The sequence below is a fragment of the Canis lupus genome, chromosome 12 (assembly GCF_048164855.1).
Source record: "Canis lupus baileyi chromosome 12, mCanLup2.hap1, whole genome shotgun sequence".
In the NCBI taxonomy this organism is placed as follows: domain Eukaryota; kingdom Metazoa; phylum Chordata; class Mammalia; order Carnivora; family Canidae; genus Canis; species Canis lupus.
In genome coordinates this window covers 1,621,091-1,645,329 of record NC_132849.1, presented here as the reverse complement: position 1 = coordinate 1,645,329, position 24,239 = coordinate 1,621,091, and the positions used below count along the sequence as shown (strand labels likewise).

General features: G+C 42.9%; 1 long non-coding RNA gene across 1 annotated transcript; it reads right to left on the bottom strand.

Moving 5' to 3' along the window:
* Positions 1 to 811: 811 nt before the first annotated feature.
* Positions 812 to 23,620, bottom strand: LOC140600608 (uncharacterized). The gene is made up of 4 exons (XR_012003796.1): positions 20,499 to 23,620; positions 5,266 to 5,326; positions 4,377 to 4,554; positions 812 to 1,353 (listed from the first exon to the last, which is right to left on the bottom strand). It is a non-coding gene; the product is annotated as an uncharacterized lncRNA (long non-coding RNA).
* Between the last annotated feature and the right edge of the window lie 619 nt (positions 23,621 to 24,239).

Sequence of the window (24,239 nt, the reverse complement as noted above, 5' to 3'; positions counted from 1 at the left end):
AGCATGAAGCAACCCTAACTGATGGGTAGACATTTGGGGCTCCTGGGCAAAATTTCAGAAATAACCTCCTTGCACTTTCTAAAATATCAACTGCTTTCCTTATTCCATCAATATAAGAAGGAAAAGGAAAGAGAGAGGGAACAAGAGAGTGAGAGCCCCAAAGTGTGTTTCATGGTGCTTTTTTGTTGCTTCACACTGAGTCAAGCAAATAATTAGACCTAGGTAAACAGAATTATCAGAGTCAGTGAGTAGCGTTCCTCTAAATTTAAAGGGTTTAGCTGAATCGATTTTGATATGTAACTGACACTTTGTGACACTTTAGAACAGTGATTCTTATGATTCTTAAAGTGTGATCTCTGGATTAATGGCATCAACACTACCTAGGAACCAGCTATAAATGCAAATTCTCAGTCCTTACCCCAGACCAACTGAACCAGAAACTCTGGAAGTGGACCCCAAATATCTGTGTTTTAAACCCTCCAGGTAATTTTGGTGCTTGCTAAAGTTTCAGAACCTCTGTATTTAGACCAGTTGTTTTCAAAGTTGGCTGCACATTAGAATAACCTGGAGCTTTGTAAAATATTGAAGCCAGGTCCCATCCCCACCCTCCAAAAATTGAATCAGATTTTGTGGGAATGATGTTCAGGCTTTACTGTGTTTAAAATTTCCACAGGTGGGGTGCCTGGTTGGCTCAGTCAGTAGAGCATGCAACTCTCAATCTCAGGGTCATGAGTTCAAGCCCCATGTTGGGCATAGAGCCAACTTAAAAAAAATAATAAAAATTTAAAACTTACACAGGTGATTCTAATTTATAGCCAGTGTTAGATCATTGCCTTAAAAGTTTAGAGAACACATAGAGGTAGCTGCTGAGTCAATAGGAAATGACAACTCCCAACACTATGACTTCTAGCTATCAGTTTTATGTTTCTGGGCCCTGAGGCCTTTCTGGGTTTCCTTGAAGACAAACTAGGCCATCATAGTCACACAAATACATCTCATTGATATGAAGTAAGAGAATACTAAAGACATTTGCATAACATTGATATAAAGGTGGAGTTTTACTACTTTTGATTATAAGACCTAACCTGTGGCATTATTTAGATTAACACTGTCATATTATAGCCCTTTGTTGAGGTCGTCACATTTTGATTGGTCTCTGATTTTCCCTCCCCACTGTCCTCCTTGATTTCCTGATTCTGGATGGAATCACAGGGAGTCACAGTCATGTAGAATAGAAATCATGAAAACAAAAGAAGCAGAAACTTTTCTAAGCCATCTTGAGTAGTGAGAATGGGGAGCTCTCAATACATTATCTCTCGCATCTCTTGTGGTAGATGAAGATAGTGGGACAGGCTGAAAAGAAGAAAAGATAGTATGTACAGCTGTGGTTTATAAACTGTAAAGTATTCTAGAAACTTAAGGCAGTATTATGTTTTTCTTCTTAAATTAATAATTATGCAGGTGGGCATCATTGTAGTGTGGTCTGGTTTTAGAGGTATCTTAATATGGTACATTGAATGAATCATCTTAGTAGCATTTCTGCAAAAACAGAGTTTGGGATTTCTGTGGACTCAGTTGAAGGTTTAATATGTGAGAATAATCAGGGCTTCATCTCCTAGTCTCTTCTCTGAGTTTTATAAAATGACCCAGTTCTGAGGCCCTATAATACCTTATCAGATTACATCTATTTTTAAGGACACCATAAAATGGTATCTTAGAAGGAATTAGGACAGGATGGGGCCATTTTGGGGGCAATACAGCTAAAATGCCTTTCATCTGTCTTATTTGTTTTTCCCTTAAGTCCCAGAGACACTTTTAATCAATGTTTTAGAAACTGGATGTCATTTGAAGAAGTTAAGATTTCAATCATAGCAGGAGTGATGTTGGAAAAAAATTTTAAATAAATTCACTTCATTTCACTTTGAACAGATGCCAAAATGTATCTCTTCATTCTAGAGTAAAGCTATTTGAAAGACGTTGAAAACAAACTCCTTTCCAAAGTTTCTTCTAGTCTCCATGCTATTCCCCTGCATTATTTACCATGATGAACACCCAAAATAGCATTAGTCTGGCAAATATAGGGCATGGGACAGGAGCTGGAGTTGGGAAAGTAATTACCCAACCCATCATGGAAGCTGTGCCTGAGTTAGAAAGGAAAGTTGAGCTCCTTCAACTTTGGGCATCATTCAAATTGGAAGGGATTTCAGATCATTTAATCTTATAGGCTTTGGATCACTTAGAAGAAGTTAGATGCTAGCTTGGCAGTATAATAATTTTTTCTGCACTACTGCAGAATGCAATGGAGAGAGAAGGTGATAGAGGCAGTATAGATGATATCAAATATTGATTTTTTTTTTAAAAGATTGGTTCTTGACTTCATTGTGAAAAAAGATTTTGTCCTTTCCATTATCCTTATTCCATGCTTTTTGTTCCCTTTTTGTATCCTCTATCCCGGGGCCAGGAGTACAATGAGGCAAGCATGGTGCCTAGGGTAAAAAATGTAAGGAAGAATCACTCACCCACACACCCAGCATTTACATACTAGTGGCCCTGTGTTTCTTCCCTATCTTATCATCAGGAAAACCATCTGATAAACTAATTTATGACAGTGTTGGAAGCATACTGAACTACTCACTCTCAAGAATATGTGTGTGTCTAAAGTGGAATTTCTGGAAAGGCAATATTTCACCTAAAGAAAGGTCCTTTTCAGTCTTAGCTTATAAACAAAAAATTTGAAATCAAAATCTTGATTATCAGATTATTGACAATAATCAACAGGTGAATCAATAAAGAAAATGTTATATAAAATAGAATATTATTCAGCCTTAAAAAATGAAGGAAACCCTGCCATTTAGGACCACATGAATGGGGGATATTATGCTAAGACAAAGCAGGATAAATACTACATGATACTACTCATTCAAGGAATCTTAAATAGTCAAATTTATAGAAGCAGGGATTGGAATAGTGGTTACCAGGGGATGGGAGGAGGGGGAAATGGGAAGGTATTAATTAGATAGTATCAAAGTTCAGTTACCCAATATTCAGATTCATAAGTTCTAGAGACATATTGTACAGTGCCTACAGTAACAACACTATATTCTTAAAAATTTAGTAAGAGGGTAGGTCTTACAATAAGTGTTCTTTTCACAAAATAAATAAAGAAGGCTGGAAGAAACTTTTGAAGGTGATGGATATGTATATGGCATAGATCATGGTGATAGTTTCATGAGTTTATGCTTTTCTCCAAGCTCATCCAGTTGTATACATTAAATATGTATAGCTTATTGCATGTCATTCATGCCTATTTAATATAATATGGAACAATAAGGGATTCCATTGACTAAAGGGAAGAATTCATGAGGTAATGGAAGATGAAGTTGAAAAGAAATGTTGGGGTCAAATTATGAAGGGCTCTGAATAAAGGCTTCAGGTCATGGAGATTATTACAACTGGGTTGAGAGTGTTTGATCTGAGGAAGATGGGAAAGGTCCCATTCACCTGTATGCTTTCCTTTGGCCCATTAAAGTTTAACTCGAGGTTCCCATTAGAGATGAACACATTCATAATAACATGTCCTGAGGGTTGGACAGCCCCTGAACATAAGTATTTATTTGCACTTTAGTTTAAACTAAACTAGTGCAAACTAGTAACCTAGTTTAGCATAAACAGGTAACCTTGTGTAAACTAGTAACCTAGTTTAATGTAATCTAGTGTAAAATAGTAAATTAGTTTAGTGTAACCTGGCAACATAGCATAAACTAATAACCTAGTTTAGGGTGGCTTAGTAACATAGCACAAACTAGTAACCTAGTTTAGAGTAATCTAGTAACCTAGCATAAACTAATGAATTAGCTAGGGTAACCTAATAACCTAGCATAAACTAGTAAGCTAGTATAGCATAAACTAGTAAATTAGTGTGAATTAGTTACCTAATAAACTAGTAAACCAGTGTAAAATAAACTAGTTTACTAGGCAAATGGCCATGTTCCTTGTAATAACTCTTGAAAATGAGGCATTTGGGGTTATATTTATAGAAGGAGGCACTGTCCTTTTATAAATATGGATAAAGAATGGCAGACTTTAAGAGCATTCTCCAGTATGATACTTGGGCAGCAGACTATGATCAAAAAAGAAAATGGTAACAACACAGGAGGTAACCATGAGATAATGGACATCAATGATGATAACTTATAATTCATAAATCAATTTTACTTCCATTATTTCATTTTATCCTCATAACGGCTTCAAGAGGGAGCTGAGACAGTGATTACTTTTATAACAAGCATAGTGAACTTCTCAGACTTTCATGCCCTGAAGATCACCAGGTCTCTGCCAGAACTCAAGCATTCTTTTTGCCACCCTGCAAAACTCACCTATTTCACACTCTTCCAAAGGCCAGTCCTTCAGGGATTTAAAACTTTGGTTCTTCTATTAAATGCTATCATATTTTTGAGATTGTGACTCTTGAAGGCATGAACATTGACAGATCTGTGAGTGACAAAATCAAGGCAGCTCAGCTTGTCCTAGTCTTGACCTTCCATCTTTGAATTTCTATATATGTTCCATTTGTCAGTAGATTTTGAGAATAAATGGAGTAGAAAAAAGGAATATGAGTAGTTATAGAGGTTGAAAAAGTATTATTGTTTTATGTAAAATATGGAATATTTATTATTATTGTACGGTGTACAATTATTATTGACAATTATTATTGTCCAGTTTAGACATGCTTAGGCACTTACAGGGAGAGGACTGAGCTAAACCATTGTGAGTTTGTATTGTGCAGTTATTTTTCTTTTTAAGAATTTATTTATTAATGAGAGACACAGAGAGAGGCAGAGACATAGACAGAGGCAGAGAGAGAAGCAGGCTCCATGCATTGAGCCCGACTCAATCCCTGGTCTCCAGGATCATGCCCTGGGCTGAAGGCAGATGCTTAACTGCTGAGCCACCCAGGCGTCCCTATTGTGCAGTTATTAATACTGCATGATTGATATGCTTATTACACCTAAACCTTGGGCAACTAATTTCCTACTAATTTCCCAATTTCCACTTTATTTTTCTTCCCACAGAGACTCTTGCTTCCTGGGTCTGGAACCTGGAGCTGGAAACAAATGCTTGGGGACCTTACTGCACCCCCAAGGGAGATGTCTGGTAGCCTGGAGTTGGTGTGGCAGGAAAGAAGGCCCTTTGTTAGACTCATCCTTGCACTCTGGGAGGCAGAGAGGGAGGGACCTGCCAACATAGAGCCAAACAGTAACTCACCTATACAGTAATGTAGTGACAGCACTTGTGCCTTGTTATCTCACCAAGTCTTCAGGACAACCTGAAGAGGCAAGCAGGGCAGACAGCACTGTGAGGACACTGGGGCTGAGAGAAACAAAGTGCGTCTCCTGAAGTTACCTGGCTGGAGAGCATTGAGGCTGGTATATGACCTCAGAGCACACAAGGCTAGATCCAGTGTTTTAGCTATATCACCCTGCTTTCTAGGAAATGGAAATTTTCCATACTTAGAGACCACTCTTGTAAATTTCAACTGCCATGACCATTTCTATTTAAAACATTGGTGGGGTGAACCCTTAGTTCTAAGCTTGAAGACCCAGGTCTGGTGTCACCATGTCCAGAAGCTCTTCTTAATTTCAACCTCTCAGCTTGGATTTAGGTACCTTTCCACTGGGCATCTTTACCTCAATGATAGCATTTACTACTTTTTTGTTTACTTATGACTTGTTTGCTTATTTGGTCTCAGCTGCTAAGATGTGAGTTACTCTGGATATGGGTCTTATTCATTGGCTCTCCGGGTGCCTAAAATATAGTTGGTGGGCTTTGAACTGAATGTCTTTGCCTGAATTCTTTGTCTCTGCATGGAGTTAGTGTCTCTCTTTCCCTCTTGACATTTTCATGTCTCCTACTCCCTACTCTCTGGAAAGGATCTTACACTCTCTTCACCCTGAGGTATGAGTGATTGAGAAGCTGATGCAGAATTCTTCCTTGTGGTATCTACATTTTAATAATCAACTGGCACCACCATTGTAGAATTTTCAGCATGGGAAATCCTGGTGGTATTGTCTCATTGTGTGGAGAGAAGGCTGCTGTTCCTTGATATACCACTGCAATGCAAAGTGACCAGGTAAAGGGAGAAGGGCCTGTCTGTGAGACCATTGGTCTCTCATCTGTGAGAGCATGTGACTGCACCTGTTGGAACATGATGTGTGTGTCTGTGTGAGTATATGCATGCATTTGTATACCCTTGAGCTCCTAAAACCAGAGAAAAAGAGAGTATGAAACATATACAGTCTATTTCTTCCCAGAGACAGAGCCAGCGAAGGAAAGACCTGAGAGGGAAGAAGACTAATATAGTTGGAGCTGGTCACCTTCTTCTGTCTCCTCATCCTCTGTCCCTTCTCCCTTCTGATACATCTGGGAAGATGGGCCAGTACTTGTGTCTGTCTGGAATATAGCAATGCCTTAATCAGATCACCATTAGGCTCTTGAGTGGGTTACCAAACTTGTACAGTATAGATGGCAACATGGGCACAGAGCAGACTGGAGGATGGGACTGAGATAGAATCAAGGGCAGAGAACACAGCATGCCATTTGTCTACTCTCTAAAACACCATGAAATTTTAATGCCCACAAATGTGTGCTCAGGTCACTCATTCAGAGGTCATTCTTTGAGTCACAGGCACATTTCTTCATCATTGGTTCAACAACCATTTGGTGCATGCCTCCTCCCTACCAGATTCTGGGCAGGATGCTACATGGGGTAGATGGCCCCAAACCCCTCCCAGGACATCATTGGCACCTCCCTTTCTGACACTGTTCTCAGCTTTGTTTAAATTATAAGCTTCCAAGGGCAGGATCTAGATTCTTTTTTTTTTTTTTTTTTAATTTAAGTTCGATTTGGCAACATATAACAACCAGTGCTTATCCCATCAAGTGCCCTCTTCAGTGCCTGTCACCCAGTCACCCCATCCCAACTTCTGCAACTTCCCCTTCTGCAACCTTTTGTTTGTTTCCCAGAGTCAGGAGTTTCTTGTGGTCTGTCTTCCTCTTTAATTTTTCCCCACTCAGTTTCCCTTCTCTCCTTTATAGTCCATCTCACTATTTCTTATATTCCACGTATGAGTGAAACAATATGATGATTGTTTCTCTGATTGACTTATTTCACTCACCATTATACCCTCCAGTTCCATCCGCATAGAAGCAAATGGTCGGTATTCTTTCTTTCTGATGGCCATTGTGTATATAGACCACATCTTCTTTATCCATTCATCTTTCGATGGACACCGAGGCTCCTTCCACAGTTTGGCTATTGTGGACATTGCTGCTATGAACATTGGGGTGCAGGTGTCCTGTTGTTTCACTGCATCTGTATCTTTGGGATAAATCCTCAGCAGTGCAATTGCTGGGACGTAGGGCAGATCTATTTTTAACTCTTTGTTTTTTTTGTTTTTTTTTTTTTTTTTGTTTTTTGTTTTTTTTGTTTTTTTTTTTTTTATTTTTAACTCTTTGAGGAACCTCCACACTGTTTTCCAGAGTGGCTGCACCAGTTCACAGTCCCACCAACAGTGCAAGAGGGTTTCCCTTTCTCCACATCCTCTCCAATATTTGTTGTTTCCTGTCTTGTTAATTTTCACCATTCTCACTGGTGTGAGGTGGTATCTCATTGTGGTTCTGATTTGTATTTCGGATCTAGATTCAAATCATCTCTGCCTCTCTCCAAATATCTTGTACTATACTTTGCCCATAGGTCTTAGACACACATTTCTTGAACAAGTAAATAAGTAAATTAATGAATGGCTTGCAAGATAAGACCTCTACATTTAAGAAGTTGACAATCTATTAAGGTAGAAAATAATAAAAGACTTCCAGGATCTCTTCCAATTTTGTGATTATGTTTTTATGAAATATCTGTGATATAATGCAGAATGTAACACATTGCATATGTATATTATCACAGGAAGAAGAAACTTGGCTTTAGATTCAACCCACTATTCAGTATCAGCTCTTCATCCAATAGCATCCCAGGCACTTCTGAATTATTGCCTCACTTCATCTTGACAATACTCTTATTCAGAATGCAATATGGCTTAATGATAACAGTAGATACTGTTTATCAAGAATTGCTCTGTGCGGCTTCCTGCATGGAGCCAACTTCTCCCTCTATGTCTCTGCCTCCCTCTCTCTGTGTCTCTCATGAATAAATAAATAAAATCTTAAAAAAAAAAAAAAAGAATTGCTCTGTGCCAGGCACTATGCTAAACTCTGTGTATGAATGATCTCATTTAATCCCCACAACAAGCCTATAACTAGGATATTATTTTTCTATTTTAGTGGAAACAGAGGCCAATGGGGAATAAACAACATGTCCAAGAGACATGGAGTTAGTTCCTGGCTGCCCTGGGGCTTGAATCCCATCTGTTTGATATCAGCATTTGGACTTTTAATCACTTTGGTTGGGATGCATAGGGCTCTGGGGACACATCATGTCTTTGATGCCCAGCCCATCACTTTGTAGCTGTGTGATCTTGGGAAGCTCAGGCTCTCTGAGCTGCAATTCCCTCATTGGTAAAGCAGGAATAGTAACCACTACCTTAGGAGATTGCTTTCAGGATTCAGTGAGATAATATATGTACATGTCTGTCACATAGTAGGTGTCAATGCCTGTTAGTCCTTGTCTTTTAAAAAATAAGGTAACTTAAAGAATGGACCGGCAAAGCACTTGTCCTTCAAACCCATCCTGTTGCATCACTGTTCCCTGCCCCTGGCCAGATTCTATAGGTTTTTCAGTCACTTTCAGATATTAGAAGTTTTATTTTCAGGTATTAAAAAGGCCAGGTGGATCTAAATCAATACTTTCATTTCACATCCAATTTAAGCTTTTCTCTTTCTTCCCAACTTGGGACCTCTCTGTGTGCTCGTTAGTCAGCAGTGGAGTGAGGGTGGGTGTTTATTTCTTTAAGCTCCTCTTCCATCCCATCCCAACTACTGGCCTTGCCTAGCACTCCTTCAGGGCTGGATGGAAGAGGCATAGAAGGAAGGGCACATTGGTTTCTATTGGCATTGCTGTAATACGGTAACAAGGTCCTCTGTGTTCTCTTTGGGTGCCCAAATGCTGGCTCTTTCCCTTCTGAGGTGCTTCTATGGGTTATTTAAAATATTTTCCTCATAATCCTCCAACAACTAGAGTCTCTGGATGCCTCTCATTTCCTTCTCCAACATCACCTACCAACCTTTCTGCTGGGGTCTCTTTATCCAGCAGGCAGTCCTCTAGGGCAGGTCCATCTCAGGACAGCTCTTGTCCAGCTCCTGCTGCAACATCCAGTTATCCCAGGGAGAGTTCCACCAGATGCAGAATGCTCAGACTTTCTCCACTGGCAGTCAGCCTGCCCCTGGCCTTCCAACTTTCCAGGTGAGGATCAGATGCCAGTCTCCAATCTTCATGCATCTCAAGCTCCCCAGGATACAGTTCAGATTCTCCAGAAACTCATGCCCTTTGCTCCAGTCTCATGGAGGGGCACAGGGCCCCTTCCTAGTCCAGCTGGCTTCCAGTGAATATCCTCAATTAGCCTTCACCCTTTTCTTGTGTATGAGATTGAGGTGGGTGGTGGGGTGTAGGTCCCACATTGAATATCCTTTTTTCCTGGTAAGCCTTACAGATGAGATGCATCTAAGCACCCTTTTTTAGAATGTCTACACAGTAAATTGTCATTTTTCTCAGCTTTAGGACCTCAGCCCAAACTCTAAGATGATAAAAAAATTCAATAATGTACTGTTACAATTCTCTCACTCTCCTATGTACAGTGCATGTAGTTTTCAAAGTCAAATGGTATCACAAGGGGAATAACAGAAAGGGGCAGTTGCCTCTCCTTTCCATCCTGTCTCTTTGGCTCTTTTCCCAAAAGCAACTGTTTCCAACTTTTTCTGCTATTTATTTTGATCATCATGTCCTTGCTTCTAAATGACACACATTTATAAAAATCATTTCAGGAATTATCCATTGTCTTCCTCATGCCAGAGAAAGGAATTTAAATCTTTCACTATCCGCTCCCCCCCCCCACCAATATTTCCTTTTCTCTGCCTTCCTAATATAGTTCTCTAACATTTTTTTATTAAACAATATATCTGTTGTTCCTATGTAAATGTTAACATTTAAGTCACATATTGTACTGATTATATTTCTGCTCTTGAATAACTTTTTTGTTTTCCTTGGAATCTATCTCTACTCATTTTAGTTGTTTGCTTGATGTGTGATATGTGAATACTTCCAACTCCTTGACAAAACGATAACTCTTCTCCACAAAGTTGAACACATGAGGTCATCTGTCTCTTCTGGGTTTGGGGGCGGAAAACCATCCACAGGAGCCTTCAGCTATTCTGTTCTCTCTGCTCTGGACGCTCCCTGGGACCCCACTACACTGCTATCATCTTGGGATTTTCCTTCACTATCATCATGCCTTTCAACTCTGGTAGATAGTGATTTGATATCTTTCTCTTCCATGGCTTATATTTTATTTTCATTTTGGTTTCATGTATCTTCAGGAGCTTCCTGAGAAACGTTCATGGTAGATAATTTTTTTTTTCAGACCGTGTTGGAAATGTTAGAATAAGAAAGTTTGACTGGGTATTAAACTGTAGGTTAGAAGACATTTTTTTTTCCTCTCAGAACTTTAAAGGTATTGGCTTGTTGTTTCCTAGCTTCCAACATTTTCAATGATAAATCTAATACTATTTTCATATCTGATTTTTAAAATGTCTATTTCTCCCCTGTGGTTCTTCTCTTATCTTTGTTATCCTGAAATTTCACAATCATGCGTCTTAATATGGCTCCTTTATTTTAAAAATATTTTTAATTTTTATTTTAAATTAAGGTATAATTGACATGTAGCATTTTATTCATTTTATGTCAACATATGGTTCTTTTAGAATTTGTTATGAGAGGTATGCTGTAAGTACTCTCATTCTTTCTCTGGTATTTTTATTAGCTGGATATTGGACCTCTAATTGATCCCCATCCCCCCACCCCTTGTTTTTTTAAAAAGTTTCCATCTCAACTTCTTGTTTTACCATCTGGAAGGTATCTTCACCTTTTTCCTTTTCAGTAGTCTATTAAGATTTTTTTATTTATGCTTTGATATCTTTAATTTATAAAAATTCTTTTATTGTACTCTGTCATTTTTTATAGTACTCTGCTTTTGTTCCATGGATGAAATATCTTCTGTTTTAGGAAATTACATTAAAAATTTTTTATCTTATTTTTTACATTGCTTCCTTTAAATTTACTGTTTTTATTTGTTTCTTTGGATTCTGTCTTCTTAGTATTTAGATATTCAGTTAATTTGTCTTTTCAGGTGAAAAGTCCTGCCTTCAAGTGCGCCCAAATCTGAAGTGTTTGGGCTTCCTCGATGAATAAACTTGGCTTACACAGGGCGGTAGAAATGTAGTTTCATGGCATCTTAGACCGGGAATGGTTCTGGGGCTCTGGATCACTTCTACAGACTTTTGAATATCCTTCTGGCGTACTCCCCCCATACACACCTGCTTCCAGAGCTACCTGGAGGCTGCCTATTCTTGGGTCTTTTGGTGGTTTTGTGCTGGTGTCTCAACTTTATTTCCTCAGAAATGCAGCCTTTATGTGCCGTATTTTATTAGGCAGTGCAATTACAGGGATACAGAAATGAGGAGAAATGGGGGTAAAGCAGGGAAAGAGGGGGAGCCTATGCAAAAGTGTATTACTGTGCTGGCCCCCACTTGGTTCAAGAGCAACTAATTCCTTAATCTTACAGGACTGGCTTTCAAATATGAACAAATGTGCTTTGGTACAATCTATCTGAGGTTAGGGAAAGAGAATAATTTATCCCCTAGTCCCTTGCTCCTACTGGCCAAAAGTTTACTTCATAGGAAGTTAGCTTTCTTGTTGTTCTGAGTCATTTAGAATGGGCACTGAACAAGCCCCATAGTGTCAGCAGGAGAGTTCTAGGGCAACAGCATGAGGAGTGCAGTGCAGATGTGAGATCAGGGGCTGCTGGATTGTCTTGGCATGAATTTGCTTGGGTCCCATGCACAGGCAGTCATACCCATTGGATGGAGAGGAACACATGGCAAAAGGCAAGGCCAATGCACACAAATAAGAGACATTGGATACAAGTGGGGATTAGCTCACCCCTCATTGGATTCCTTACCACAAGAATTTACATTTCCAAGAGCTCTGAAATCAGCTCTTTCCTATCTATATTCCAGTTTCTAAAATTATGGTGATATTTTTCATTTGCTCTGATCTCTACTTCCATGGTTTTCGTCCATGTGAATTTATACTTAAAAAATATATTTTTTTAGTCATTTAAAAAATTTTGAGTTTTGATGGGGCTCCTGGGTGGCTCAGTTAGTTAAGCAACTGCCTTCAGCTCAGGTCATGATCCTGGAGTCCTGGGATGGAGGACTTGGGCTCTCTGCACAGTGGGGAGCCTGCTTCTCCCTCTGCCCCTTTACCCCAATTGTGCTCTCTCTCTCTCAAATAAATAAATATTTTTTTTTAAAAAAGAAATTTTGAGTTTTGAGAACAAACCTGTATGTTTATTCTGTCATGAATCAATGTCCATCGTTACGCATGTGGAATGATTTATAGGGGCACCTTGGTCTCTTCTCCACTCCTCCATTTACTCTGACACTCAAAGTTCCATATAGTATGAAAGTAATCCTTTCGTCTATGAGTTTTCTTGATCAGCAGCTCCCTTATAGAAGGGAGAATCTCTTTAAGAGATGGGAGAGGATGCTAGAAAGCATTCTGAGACAGTGTACCTTAGCTAGATCTCAGGGGTCCATATGATTTCCATGGGAGAAAATGGGATGTGGGGGCAGGTAAGACTTTCTAGGCATAATGAAGAGTAAGGAGTAAAGATGGAGAAGTGGGAAGGAGCACAGTGTGTTCAGAGACTGGCAAGTAGCTTTGATTGACTGGTATTTGGGGTTTTGTAGGATATAGAGTTGGAAAGTGTGCTTTCTGAAGCCCTTGGATGCCAGGTTAAGGAATTGGGACTTGGTTATGTATGCAGTATGAGTGTTTGAGCAGTGAGTGATCCAATCCTATCAATGCTTTGTGAGGATTAACCCATCTGTTGGGCTGGGATGCCAAGGAAGGAAGATCCAGAAACTGTGCACAACTTGAGGAATGTTGTGAAGAATTGGAAGAGAAATTGGGGGACAGACCTGGAAGATCCCCAAAGAGGCATTAAAGTTTTGCCAACCAGTGCTAACACTCAGGGCTAGACTGCACATGCTCCCTTCATATGGCCAACTGTTTCTCATCCTTCAAAAGTCACTTCAATGGTCACATATTCCAGGGTGCTTTCCCTAGGCTGAGTCAGGGGTCCCTCTTGGGCACTGCCATAGTCCCTAGGTTTGGATCCACCTAACACTTCTTATGTTATTCTGTAAGAATTTAACTTGTCTGAAATCTCTTTGTGCACAAGGTGTCTGCTTTATTTAACTGTGTGTCCTCAGAGATTAGCACAGAGTTTTACCTACAGCAAATGCTCAATAAATGCTTGTTGAATTAATGAGTAAGTCTAGGGGTGCCCTGTTAAATTGTATTTGCAGACTTTGTCTGGCAATGGTCAGCAACCTGTGAGGAGAAGCAGAGGAAGAAGACAGAGGAGTTAGGCCAAGATCAAGGAGCTGGCATGGTGGTTCTGAGAATAGCAAGGCATCAAAGGTCTAGGATGTTGGTGATGAGGGCTGTAGGCAGCACCAAAATACACTCAATAGGGTATCACTTCACAAATGTCAGAATGGCTAGTATCAAAAAGACAAAGAAATAACAAGTATTAATGATAATGTGGAGAAAAGAGAACCCTCATACACTATTGGTGGGAGTGCAAATCGGTGTAGCCATTGTGGAAAACAGTATGGAGGTTTCTCAAAAAATTAAAAATAGCAACACTGTATGATCCAGAAATTCCACTTCTGAATATTTATCTAAAGAAAATGAAAACACTAATTCAAAAATATATATGCACCCTTATTGAACAATGACAAAGTTATGGAAAGAACCTAAGTGTCCATCAATGGATGAATGATAAAGAAAATGTGGTACGTATATACAAGGAATACTACTAAGCCATAAAAAAGAACGAAATTTTGCTATTTGCAACAATATGAATGAAACTTGGGGGGTATTATGCTAAATGGAATAAGTCAGACAGAGAAGGACAAATGCAGTATGACTTCACTTATATATGGATTCTAAAAGACAAAACAACCAACCATCAAAACAAAACTTACAGATACAGAGAATAGATTGGTGGTTGCCAGAAGGGAGAAGGTGGGAGAAATGGGTGAAGGGGCATAAGAGGTACAAACTTCAAGTTATAAAATAAGTCATGATGTAACATAAAGCATGGTGACTATAGTCAAAAGTATTGCATTGCAAATATGGAATTTGCTAAGAAAGTAAATCTTAAAAGTTCTCATCACAAGGGGTGCCTGGCTCAGTGGTTGAGCATCTGCCTTTGGCTCAGGTCATGATCCAGTGTCCTGAGATCAAGTCCTACATTGGCCTCCCCACAGGGAGCCTGCTTCTCCCTCTGCCTGTGTCTCTGCCTCTCTCTGTGTCTCTCTTGAATAAATAAATAAAATCTTTAAAAAAGTTCTCATCACAAGAAAAACATTTTTTTTTGTAATTTTGCATGGTGACAGATGGTAACTAGACTTATTATGGTGACCACTTCATGGTGTACACAAATCTCCAGTCATTATGTTGTACACCTGAAACTAATGTAACGTATGCCAATTATACTTCAATAAGAAAATAAACTTCATAGAACTCAGGATGGATCAAGAAGTACCCCTTGGAGACAAATGATAGCTGTAGTTATCAATTGCATTTATTGATCACAAGGGAGTATTTCTATTTCTTGTGCTATGAGCCTCATGGCAATCATCTGAGGTATGAAGGACTTGTGTTATTACACTCATTCTGCAGTGAATCCTTTGAGACTCAATTGACAGAGGGATACTAAACTCAAACTCATGCATCCAGCCTCTCATCCCAGGCTGTTTCAGCTTCGACACACACACTCCTGACACACATACACTTGGCAGGTGCACGAATGAGAACACACAAGCTTGCACTCACTTGTAGAAGTGCACCCAGAAACGTAGACCCTAAAACTGGAGGCTGTAACAGTGAAGTTCATTGTGGGTCTTCCAAAAACTCGTATCTCTAGGGCTATCAGGCTGCATAAGCTGCCAGAAAAGGAGGGGGAAGAAAATCAAAGAATCTCTTTGACAGCTCCCATTAAGTGAAATATGAGGTGAGACAGAACGAAATAAAATTGAGAATGAAACGACAGGGTTTTTCTATCTGACCGAAAACATTTGAAAGCCATTGGTCTGATTGCTACCCATTCATCACCTGCCTCAGCTGGTGCAGACCCTCTCTGCAGGTCCCTTCTTCATGCTCACCAGGGAGAAAATATCTTTTGAAAAGGGGATGCCCCTGCCAAGTCAGCTCAGAAAAGCACTTCATGTTGTGGGGAGACTTCAGGCCTCCTAGATGCACTAACTTCCCATCTCCTAGCACTGAGGTCTTATTTCAGCATGCCCTGTTCCCAGAACATCTCCTCTTTCTAGTTCCTATTTCCTACACAGTCTCTACATTCCCAGAGAAATCTTCATTCCCAGCATGTCCCCCCATTCTAGAATATTCAATAATCAGCAGCAGTCCATTCCTTAGATCACCTTCATTTCCAGATCATCCCAAATTCCCATTTCTCCCCTTCTTAACTCAGGCTCGCAGGACAGTCCTTCAGCCTCAGAATCTAGAACTCAATTCAAGGAGCACAGCATGGAGCTCCCAGGTTACTCTCCCTGTCCCTTGTCCATTGGAGTGGAGCCCTGGTTTGTAGGGACTTTGGTGAATTTCCTAGTAACCACAGCCTCTTCTCCCAAGCCAGTCTCCTCCCTTTGCCTCACTTGCCCTTAGGTGAGTGAGAACTACAGAGTAGTTTGCAGAACTAGGGTACAAGGAACTCTAAGGTCAATGAGAATTAAAAAAAAAAAATTATTGTTAGAAGAAATATATTTATTTATTTTTTTTCTATAAATTTATTTTTTATTGGTATTCAATTGGTCAATGAGAATTAAAACAAGTCCAAGCAAGTCAGCTCACGCCTCACGGAGGGCTTTCCAGCTCTTCTCTAATGCTTTATTTCAGTGTGAGCCTATGAAGAGGCTTGATATGCATTCTCTGTCTTCTCCACCCCCTGCCTGCCTGTTAGGGACAGGAGGCATCGGCACTTCCCACTAGGGCTAGAGAGGGGAATTGACTTCCCTGCCTCCAGCTTCACATTTCAATCCATGCTTTTCCTATCAATTCTAATCTGCTTCCTGGCACCATTTTTGTTCCACTGATTAGCAACTAAAAAAACCCATACTGGACCTATAGATCCCCTTCCATGTATCACTAAATAGTCACTCTTCCCTCTCCTGTACTTACTATCAAAGGACTAGCTGTTACCCTCCTCTCTTGTGCGCTAGACCTAGGGATCTAACTTGGAGGGTAATAACTCTTATCTTTGAGGGTTGAGAGAATGTAAAGTGCTGAGCTTGTGATACCCTGAGACCTGTCTTCCAGTCACCCCACTGGCTGTTTGTGCCAGCCCCACCCCAGCCAGGGGGATCCCTGCCTTCAACACTTGGCTTGATCTCTCCCCTTGTTGGGATATTCCTCTAGGTTTTCAAGATGCACAAAATAGTCAGTATGAGAATAAAGAGAACATGATAGGAGTTGGACTGTAAGAAAAGGACTCATCATCCTTCATGACCATTGTTTTTTTTAAATATTAAATCATTTATTGATTACACATAATGGATGATACACAAGCTTTAATCCCATATATAATTTTATCTGATACCATAATTCAATTTAGATATATTGCATAGGATGTGCCGACAATCATAATAACCAAATAAACTCCAGGACTTTGCTTGGATGACCCTTTTAATGGTGAACTCCAGGTCACAACACATTAACTGTCAGTTCAACCACACCAAGGTTTGTGGTTTCTGTGCCCAAGTAGGTTGCAAATAAATTTCGAATGGAACCTGGCATCACCCTGAAGGAATTCTAACTTCACACTGTTGGGGTAGTTTACCAAGATGGCTTCAGAGTACACTAACTTTACACAGCACATTTAAAAAAAGACACATTTATTCAGTGTCATGATCAGACTATTACATTTAGCAATCAACAGCATGGGTGCAAAAAAAAAGATTTACATTAAAACCCTTTGTTGGAATGCTTTACACTTTCCACAGAACAGAAACTAAAATAACCTGTTATACAATTAGTCACAAATACAATCCTCGAGTTTTTTGCCCATACACATGAGTATTGTCTAAAACATATCTTCTTTGTAGCAGCTAGGCCCTGCCACCGCTGTGCTTGGCTGAGTTCACAGATCTGTTGTAACCTGTAACTTCCCTGTCACTTCTCTGGCCCTCCTCTCCTGCTAAGCTTTGTTTCCTGGCAGTAATTAAAACCTTCTGCCACTGCCACAGCTGCTGCTGCTGGAACCGCCATAGCCACCTTGGTTTCGTGGTTTGGCAAAGTATTGGCCTCCACCACCATAGGGGCCAGAGCTTCTGCCTCCAAAATTTCCTCCTTTCATGGGTCCAAAATTTGAAGATTGATTGTTGTAATTGCCAAAATCGTTATAGCTTCCGCCACCTCCAAAGTTGCTTCCGTCATTACCAAATCCATTTTAGCCATCCCCACTGCCACCGACCGTATCTAACAGCACCTCGACTGCCACTGAAGCCACCTTGACCACTGAAGTTCCCTCCATGACCAAAGTTGTCATTCCCACCAAAACCACCTCCACGACCACCACCAAAGTTTCCAGAACCACTTCGTCCTCTTTGGCTGGACCAAGCACTAGCCATCTCTTGCTTCGATAGGGCTTTCCTTACTTCACAGTTGTGGCCATTCACAGTATGTATTTTTGAATGACAATCTTGTCTACAGAGTCGTGGTCGTCAAAGGTCACAAAAGCAAAACCTCTCTTTTTGCCACTGCCTTGGTCAGTCATGATCTCAATCACTTCAATTTTCCCATACTGTTCAAAATAACCTCTTGGGTGATGTTCTTCAGTGTCTTCTTTAATGCCACCAACAAAAATCTTTTTCACAGTTCAGTGGGCACCAGGTCTTGAGAATCTTCTCTTGAGACAGCCCTCTTTGGTTCCACGACTCTTCCATCCACCTTGTGTGGCCTTGCATTCATGGCTGCATCCACCTCCTTCACGGTGGCCTACGTGAGAACCCAAAGCCTCTGGAGCGCCTGGTGTTGGGGTCTCTCATTACCACACAGTCCGTAAGCGTCCCCCATTGCTCAAAATGGCTCCTCAGACTCTCATTGGTTGTTTCAAAGCTCAAACCTCTGATGAAGAGCTTCTGCAGCTGCTCAGGCTCTTTGGGAGACTCTGACTTAGATGTGACAGCAGTGGGAGGGGAGACTTTAACAATGTTAACTTGGCGGTTTCCAGGGGCAGAAAGGAGTAATCTAACAAACGTCCTTCATGTTCATTGTTAGGACAAAGGTTCATTCCCTCGTTGAACAAATATTAATTGAGCACTTACTGCAGCCTGGCAGTGAGCAGGATGCTCATAGGAACTGTTTGGTATAATCCTGTTCACAAGACAATCCTGAGTCGTCAAGATTTCCCAGTTTGTCAGCCTGACAGTTAAGACTATTTTCTTCCTATCCGTATAAACTCATTTTCTTTCCTTTTTTTTTTTTTTAAAGATTTTATTTATTTATTCATGAGAGAGAGAGAGATAAACGCAGAGACACACAGGCAGAGGGAGAAGCAGGCTCCAGGCAGGGAGCCCGACCTGGGACTCGATCCCAGGTCTCCAGGATCATACCCCAGGCTGAAGGTGGCGCTAAACCGCTGAGCCACCCGGGCTGCCCTAAACTCATTTTCTTCTCAATTCAGAGGTTCACTTTTCTCTATCCAGTAATATACACAATCCTATAAATGGCCCCCTGCTTCACCTCCAAAGCCTAATTTCTGAGCAGCAGAGAGAAAAGCAAAGCTGCCACCAACTGAAACCTCCACACTGAAAACCCATTCCTTGTAAGCTCTTGTTCAGGGATTCTCTAGAAGGCTGGGTGGTGGGTGCTTTCCACCGGGGCCACCAGATTTGCATGCTCTCCGAAGGCAGGAAGAAAAGAGGGAAGGAAGAAGGGTAGGAAGGAAGAAGGGAAGGAAGGAGGGAAGGAAGAGGGAAGGAAGGAAGGAAAGGGGACTTTTATTCCTGACCCAGGCTGGGCTGTTGCTAGATCTCTCTCCACTCTCTTAATTATAATTCTATAATAAATTTTCCAGGGCATGAAGGTGCTCAGAGCACTTGGCTTTGCTTTTCTATAATAGTGTTTCATTTATCTTTCCTGTCTGAGGTGAGTATCTGTTGATCCAAGTTGATAACAATAGGGGAGCTGTTATTGATATGGTGAAGGGTGCGTCATCCATCCAGATGCTTGGGAGCTTAGTCTTGGGGACAGCTCCTGGACGATGGGGAGGAAAGAACCAAGTGGATGGTGTGGGTGATGGGTTGGGTGGAATTCTTAGTTACTCAGTCCATTAGCTGTGGCCACAACCCTTGGCGCCTGTCACTTTCCATTTGTTTTCCCTTTGTCTCTAGTCAATTCATATTACTCTGCCTCCCTATCCAAGCGTGATGTTACCTGGTACCATTCCAATTCCAAACCTGCCTGCATATTAATCTTGACAATGCACCTGTGGTTTCACTCATTCATACTTCAGCTGCTAATCCAAACGGTGCCATCTGTGCGAGGTATTGGCTCGTTTGTATCCAAAAAAAGGGTTTGGAGCAAGGCACACACTTCCATTGACCACTGGCTGTGAGCAGTTCATTAGGTAATTGATATGCAGGTGAGGGAGGCCACAAAATCGGTGCTATGGGTCATGGGACTTTTACCTTTTGTGGCTACGAGGCTCCTCAGTTACCCTAAGGGAAGTGTGTCTGTGTGTATTTTCTCATTCGGGCATGTTTTCCAAGTGCTCGCCTTATGCCAGGGAGGTATTCAGAGAAGACATGGATCTGGCACCTGCCAGATCAAGCCAAAGAAGCCCCGGGTATGCCCAGGCACCTGCTGCTGAACTCCGGTCCCCCGGGCTCTGGGGGTGGTAGCCAGGGACCGGCTCAGTGCCGTGCATACTCTGCAGCCCCACGGCCCCTGTGACCCAGTCTGTGGCCTGCCACATGCTCCCCAGTGGCTGATGGGCCTGCAGACCCCTGGTGTCTGCCTGTGCTTTCCCCTCCACCTCTTGCCTTCACCCCTGCCCAGCTGGAGCCACGCAGCTGCAGACCCCAGGGTTCTCAAAGCCCCTGCCCTGCTGCTTGCAGTCTGCAGGCTCAGCAAGGCTGCATTGTGAGAAGTGTATTTTTAGCTGCCCTAGGCCCCATACCTATTTTTAGCACCCAGCAGAGGGCTGTGGCTTGGCAGTGCTCCATGGGAGGGCTGGCCATAGGCTCCTGACCCGCAGGCTGCTCTGCCGAGTTGGCTTAGCTTCAGGTGGGATTACTCGCAGTAGTAAATTCTGGGTTTTGGAGCTTAGGCTTCACCAAGGTGGTGGTGCTCACCATTCAGGAGAGTTCGTTTCCCTGCCCAGGATTTGAAACCCTCTGATGTCATAATGCTCCAAGTCTGAGGAATGAAAGAGGAGGCCAGGCTAGCAGGAAATATTGAAGGGCCAAGAAGAGGGACACCGGGAGACATGAAGACCCAGACAGAAAGAGACCCAGAGGACCCAGAGGACCCAGAGGACCCAGAGGACCCAGAGGAGAGGGAGGGGGAAACACAGAGACAAACTGACAAAGACCGAAGCAGAGGAGGGTTTGGTGAGGGCTATGTGGGGACAGAGACACAGGCCAAAGGGTGGCAACAGAAAAAGAGAGCGATGAGGACAGACGACGCAGTCCCAACAGCTCAGGCTTGTGGATCCAGGCAAGGGGTGCTGTTCTGAAGTCCTTGGACTCATGCCGCCTGTCGGGGTTCACACCCGCAATACCAAGGCTGTTGTGATCATGTTTCGGGGGCCCCAAATGGTTAAGCAACTGGCCGGGGATTGCTCGGAAGGTGCAGTGCAGCCAGGCCCCAGGCCATGCCTGACCTCAGGGAGCTCAGCTCAGTCAGTACGTCCCTTGGGTGGGACAGGCGGGAGCAGATGAGGATGGAGGACTGAAGGGTGCCCACATCACTGTCACAGTGGGCTGAGCACCTGGAGGCCCATACCTGGTCCTTTCCCGGGGACAGTGGCTCTCTGAAATGGGGGCCATCCATCCAGGGGTTGGGGCTGAATTACAGCACCTCCCCCAAGCGTGTGTCACATGGACAGGGTCCCTGTGCTACTGCCGAGGCTGCCCGCAGGCTTCCTGATGCCATGACCACAGCCCAGCCCTTTCCCTCTGTGGAATCCCACCGCCCACTGTGGCGTTAAGGTCAAGGAACCGTCAGTTTCTCTGAGGACAGAGGTCGAGGCTGAGGACAGAGTGACATTATCGCTTTGGATTGTCATTCACACCCTGACCTAACACTGCCCACTACTCTTCTCTGGAACCGGGTGGTTTCTCAGCCCCCGCCAAGGGTACAGGTGATAAATACCGTGCATGGACAAGAATTATTCTTGTTAATGATCTCCACCTCAGAAAACCTCAGCCCCTGATGGAGACCCAGTTCATATTCCTACATTTGTTGAGACTTCAAACAACAGAAGCAACAAGAAAGCCTTTTCCAACAACAAGGGCCTGCCTGTGTAGACAGCAATCATAAGTCATTCTTCCATTCCTGGTTTCTGCCCTCCCCGCCCCTGCACAGTCAGCTATCCCCGTAAATCTCCTGAGCAGGTAGAGATTTATACAGGAGCCTGTCTGTGGGGCCCCTGGCGACCTCTGACACCTTCAGGAAGAGAACCGTAGGAATCACTATATTTTATTACGTATATTTATTATGTTATATTATATTATATTCTTAAATCAGAATATATGGATAGGCAGGTTGGTGCTTCGTGGTATACTGTCATCGGGGAGGCAGAGAGTGGAGACCTGACTGTCCACGGATTGGAAGGCATGTTGGAAAAGGGGGAACATGGGGATCATTTGTGAGGTCTGTTGGGCTGGCAAAACAACTCTGTCACTTATTGCTATGGTGGGGCCTTTTGTAGGATCGCTGCCACTGTGAAGAGGTGCAGATGCCTTCTAGAACACCTGCCTTTAGGGATGTGATAGAGTGCATGGAGAGGCAGGAACTGTGAATTCATCGGCACAGTGAACAAGTTATTGAAATAGTAAATCACTTCCATACTAGTGGGTTGGTAAATAGTACAAGTGGTTGAGACCAGAAGCATCTGTGTGATGTTGCTTGGGGATGTGGCCAGATTAGTGGGTAATGAGGTCTGGGAACAGAGGATAGCAAATATAGGGGACTCCCAGCAGCTGCTGAGCAAACTGAGATTGTGGGGGTGTACTGAACTCCTCCTCCAGAGGGGCCCGGCATCAATGGGACACTGGAACAGGTGCAGGGTGGCCAGGGTTAGTGGCAGCCTTGTCAGGGGGCCCCGGGACAAGCGTCTGAACCTGGCCACATGGAAGCCCTGGCATCAGATGCATACGCAGCCAGGGTGTGACTTCTGCAGAGAGCTCCCGACAGGGACCTGACAAGCAGTTGAACAGGAAAATCGTGGGAAGAGTTTGATCTAGCCCCTATAGCTAATCATAGGCAGAGAGGTTCTCCACATAGCCAGGGAGGATGCCCCAAACAGAAGATCACGCTGACAATTTTCAAAACACTTGTATCAAGCGGTAGGCAGTTTTAGTTAGAGGACAACAGGGAATAGATTTAAAATGTTTAAGTTTCTATATTAACTTATGTGTTGATTTATATTATTAAACGTTCTGAAGGCTACCCTTGCCCAGATACATAGACACAGCCTCGGTACTCTGAGCTGCAAGAGCCAGCAGGCCACTGGGAATGGGGGCGGGGGTACAGGCAGTCACAGTTCCAGGGGCTGTGGAAGGTCTGCGGGAACACTCTGGAGCAGGACACTGTGTGCCTGGGGCACGAGGGAGCAGGCACTTGACCCAGGACACCTCCCCACTCTCAGAACATTGGGACCCTTGGGGCCTGCCAGCGACTGCGCCAGACACTTGGCCCTCAAGGGCCCTTTGCCATCTGAGAGGGCAGAGCCGTCTCTGGATGCCCGCAAGGCTGGGACGCTTGGAGAGCGCGGGTGCCGCCACAGCCCCCGGAAAGGAGAAACGGGAAGACGGAGTAATTAATAGTTTCTTGTGGCTGATTCCTGACGCGACCGCGAGGTTGATGGTGCCGCAGTCTATTACCGACTTCATTACATTTATTTGCCTGCCAGGTGCCTGCCCTTTCTCTTGTCCGATCCTGTCATGGATAAATACTCCGGTGGCTCAGCTGGTCCCCCCTCGTCCCACTGCCGTGCACAGAGGGCTGGTGGAGGACCCCTGAGCAGGAGCTGTGGTCTGGCCCCGGTGAGCCAGCAGGGACAACAAGCCGGGTGGTCCTTCCCAGGCTGCCTTTCCCACCAGCACTGTGAGATGGCACTCAAAGCAGAATTCAAGGGGGCTTTCGCCTACCTGTGGGGTTTTGCCTTAAATCCAAAGTGAACTAGATCATGGGGGCTGAAGACTGACTCCAGGCCTGGGAGATGGTGGAGCAAGCAATATATCATGACAATCATGAAATTGCAGACTTGGAAAGGATCAGAGAGGTCGCTTCCTCTGGCCACCCCTCCAAACCTCGAGTCCCTTCTGCACAAGACATTGCCAAGACTACACTTGGACTCCTCCGGTGACAGGGAACTCATTACTCCAGAGGCAGCTCATTCCATCCTCAGACAGCTCTGACTAAGTCCAAAATCTGTTCCCTTTCACTTCAAACTTGTAGTCTCAGTACTTTCGATTGAGCCGATAAGTTAAAAAAAACTAAAAACTGATTGATCGTCCATAAATTTCATCATATATTTGAAGAGAAAGATTTTGTTGTCACTGAAGTTTTCTCTTAAGTCTGGCTAAACGTCCTCAACTTCTTCAACAATTCTTCAGATGATGTAAATTATGTCTCTTTAAATCTGTCGCTCCCAGAATTGACCAGATACTGCAAGTGCAAAGCAGGGCGGGTC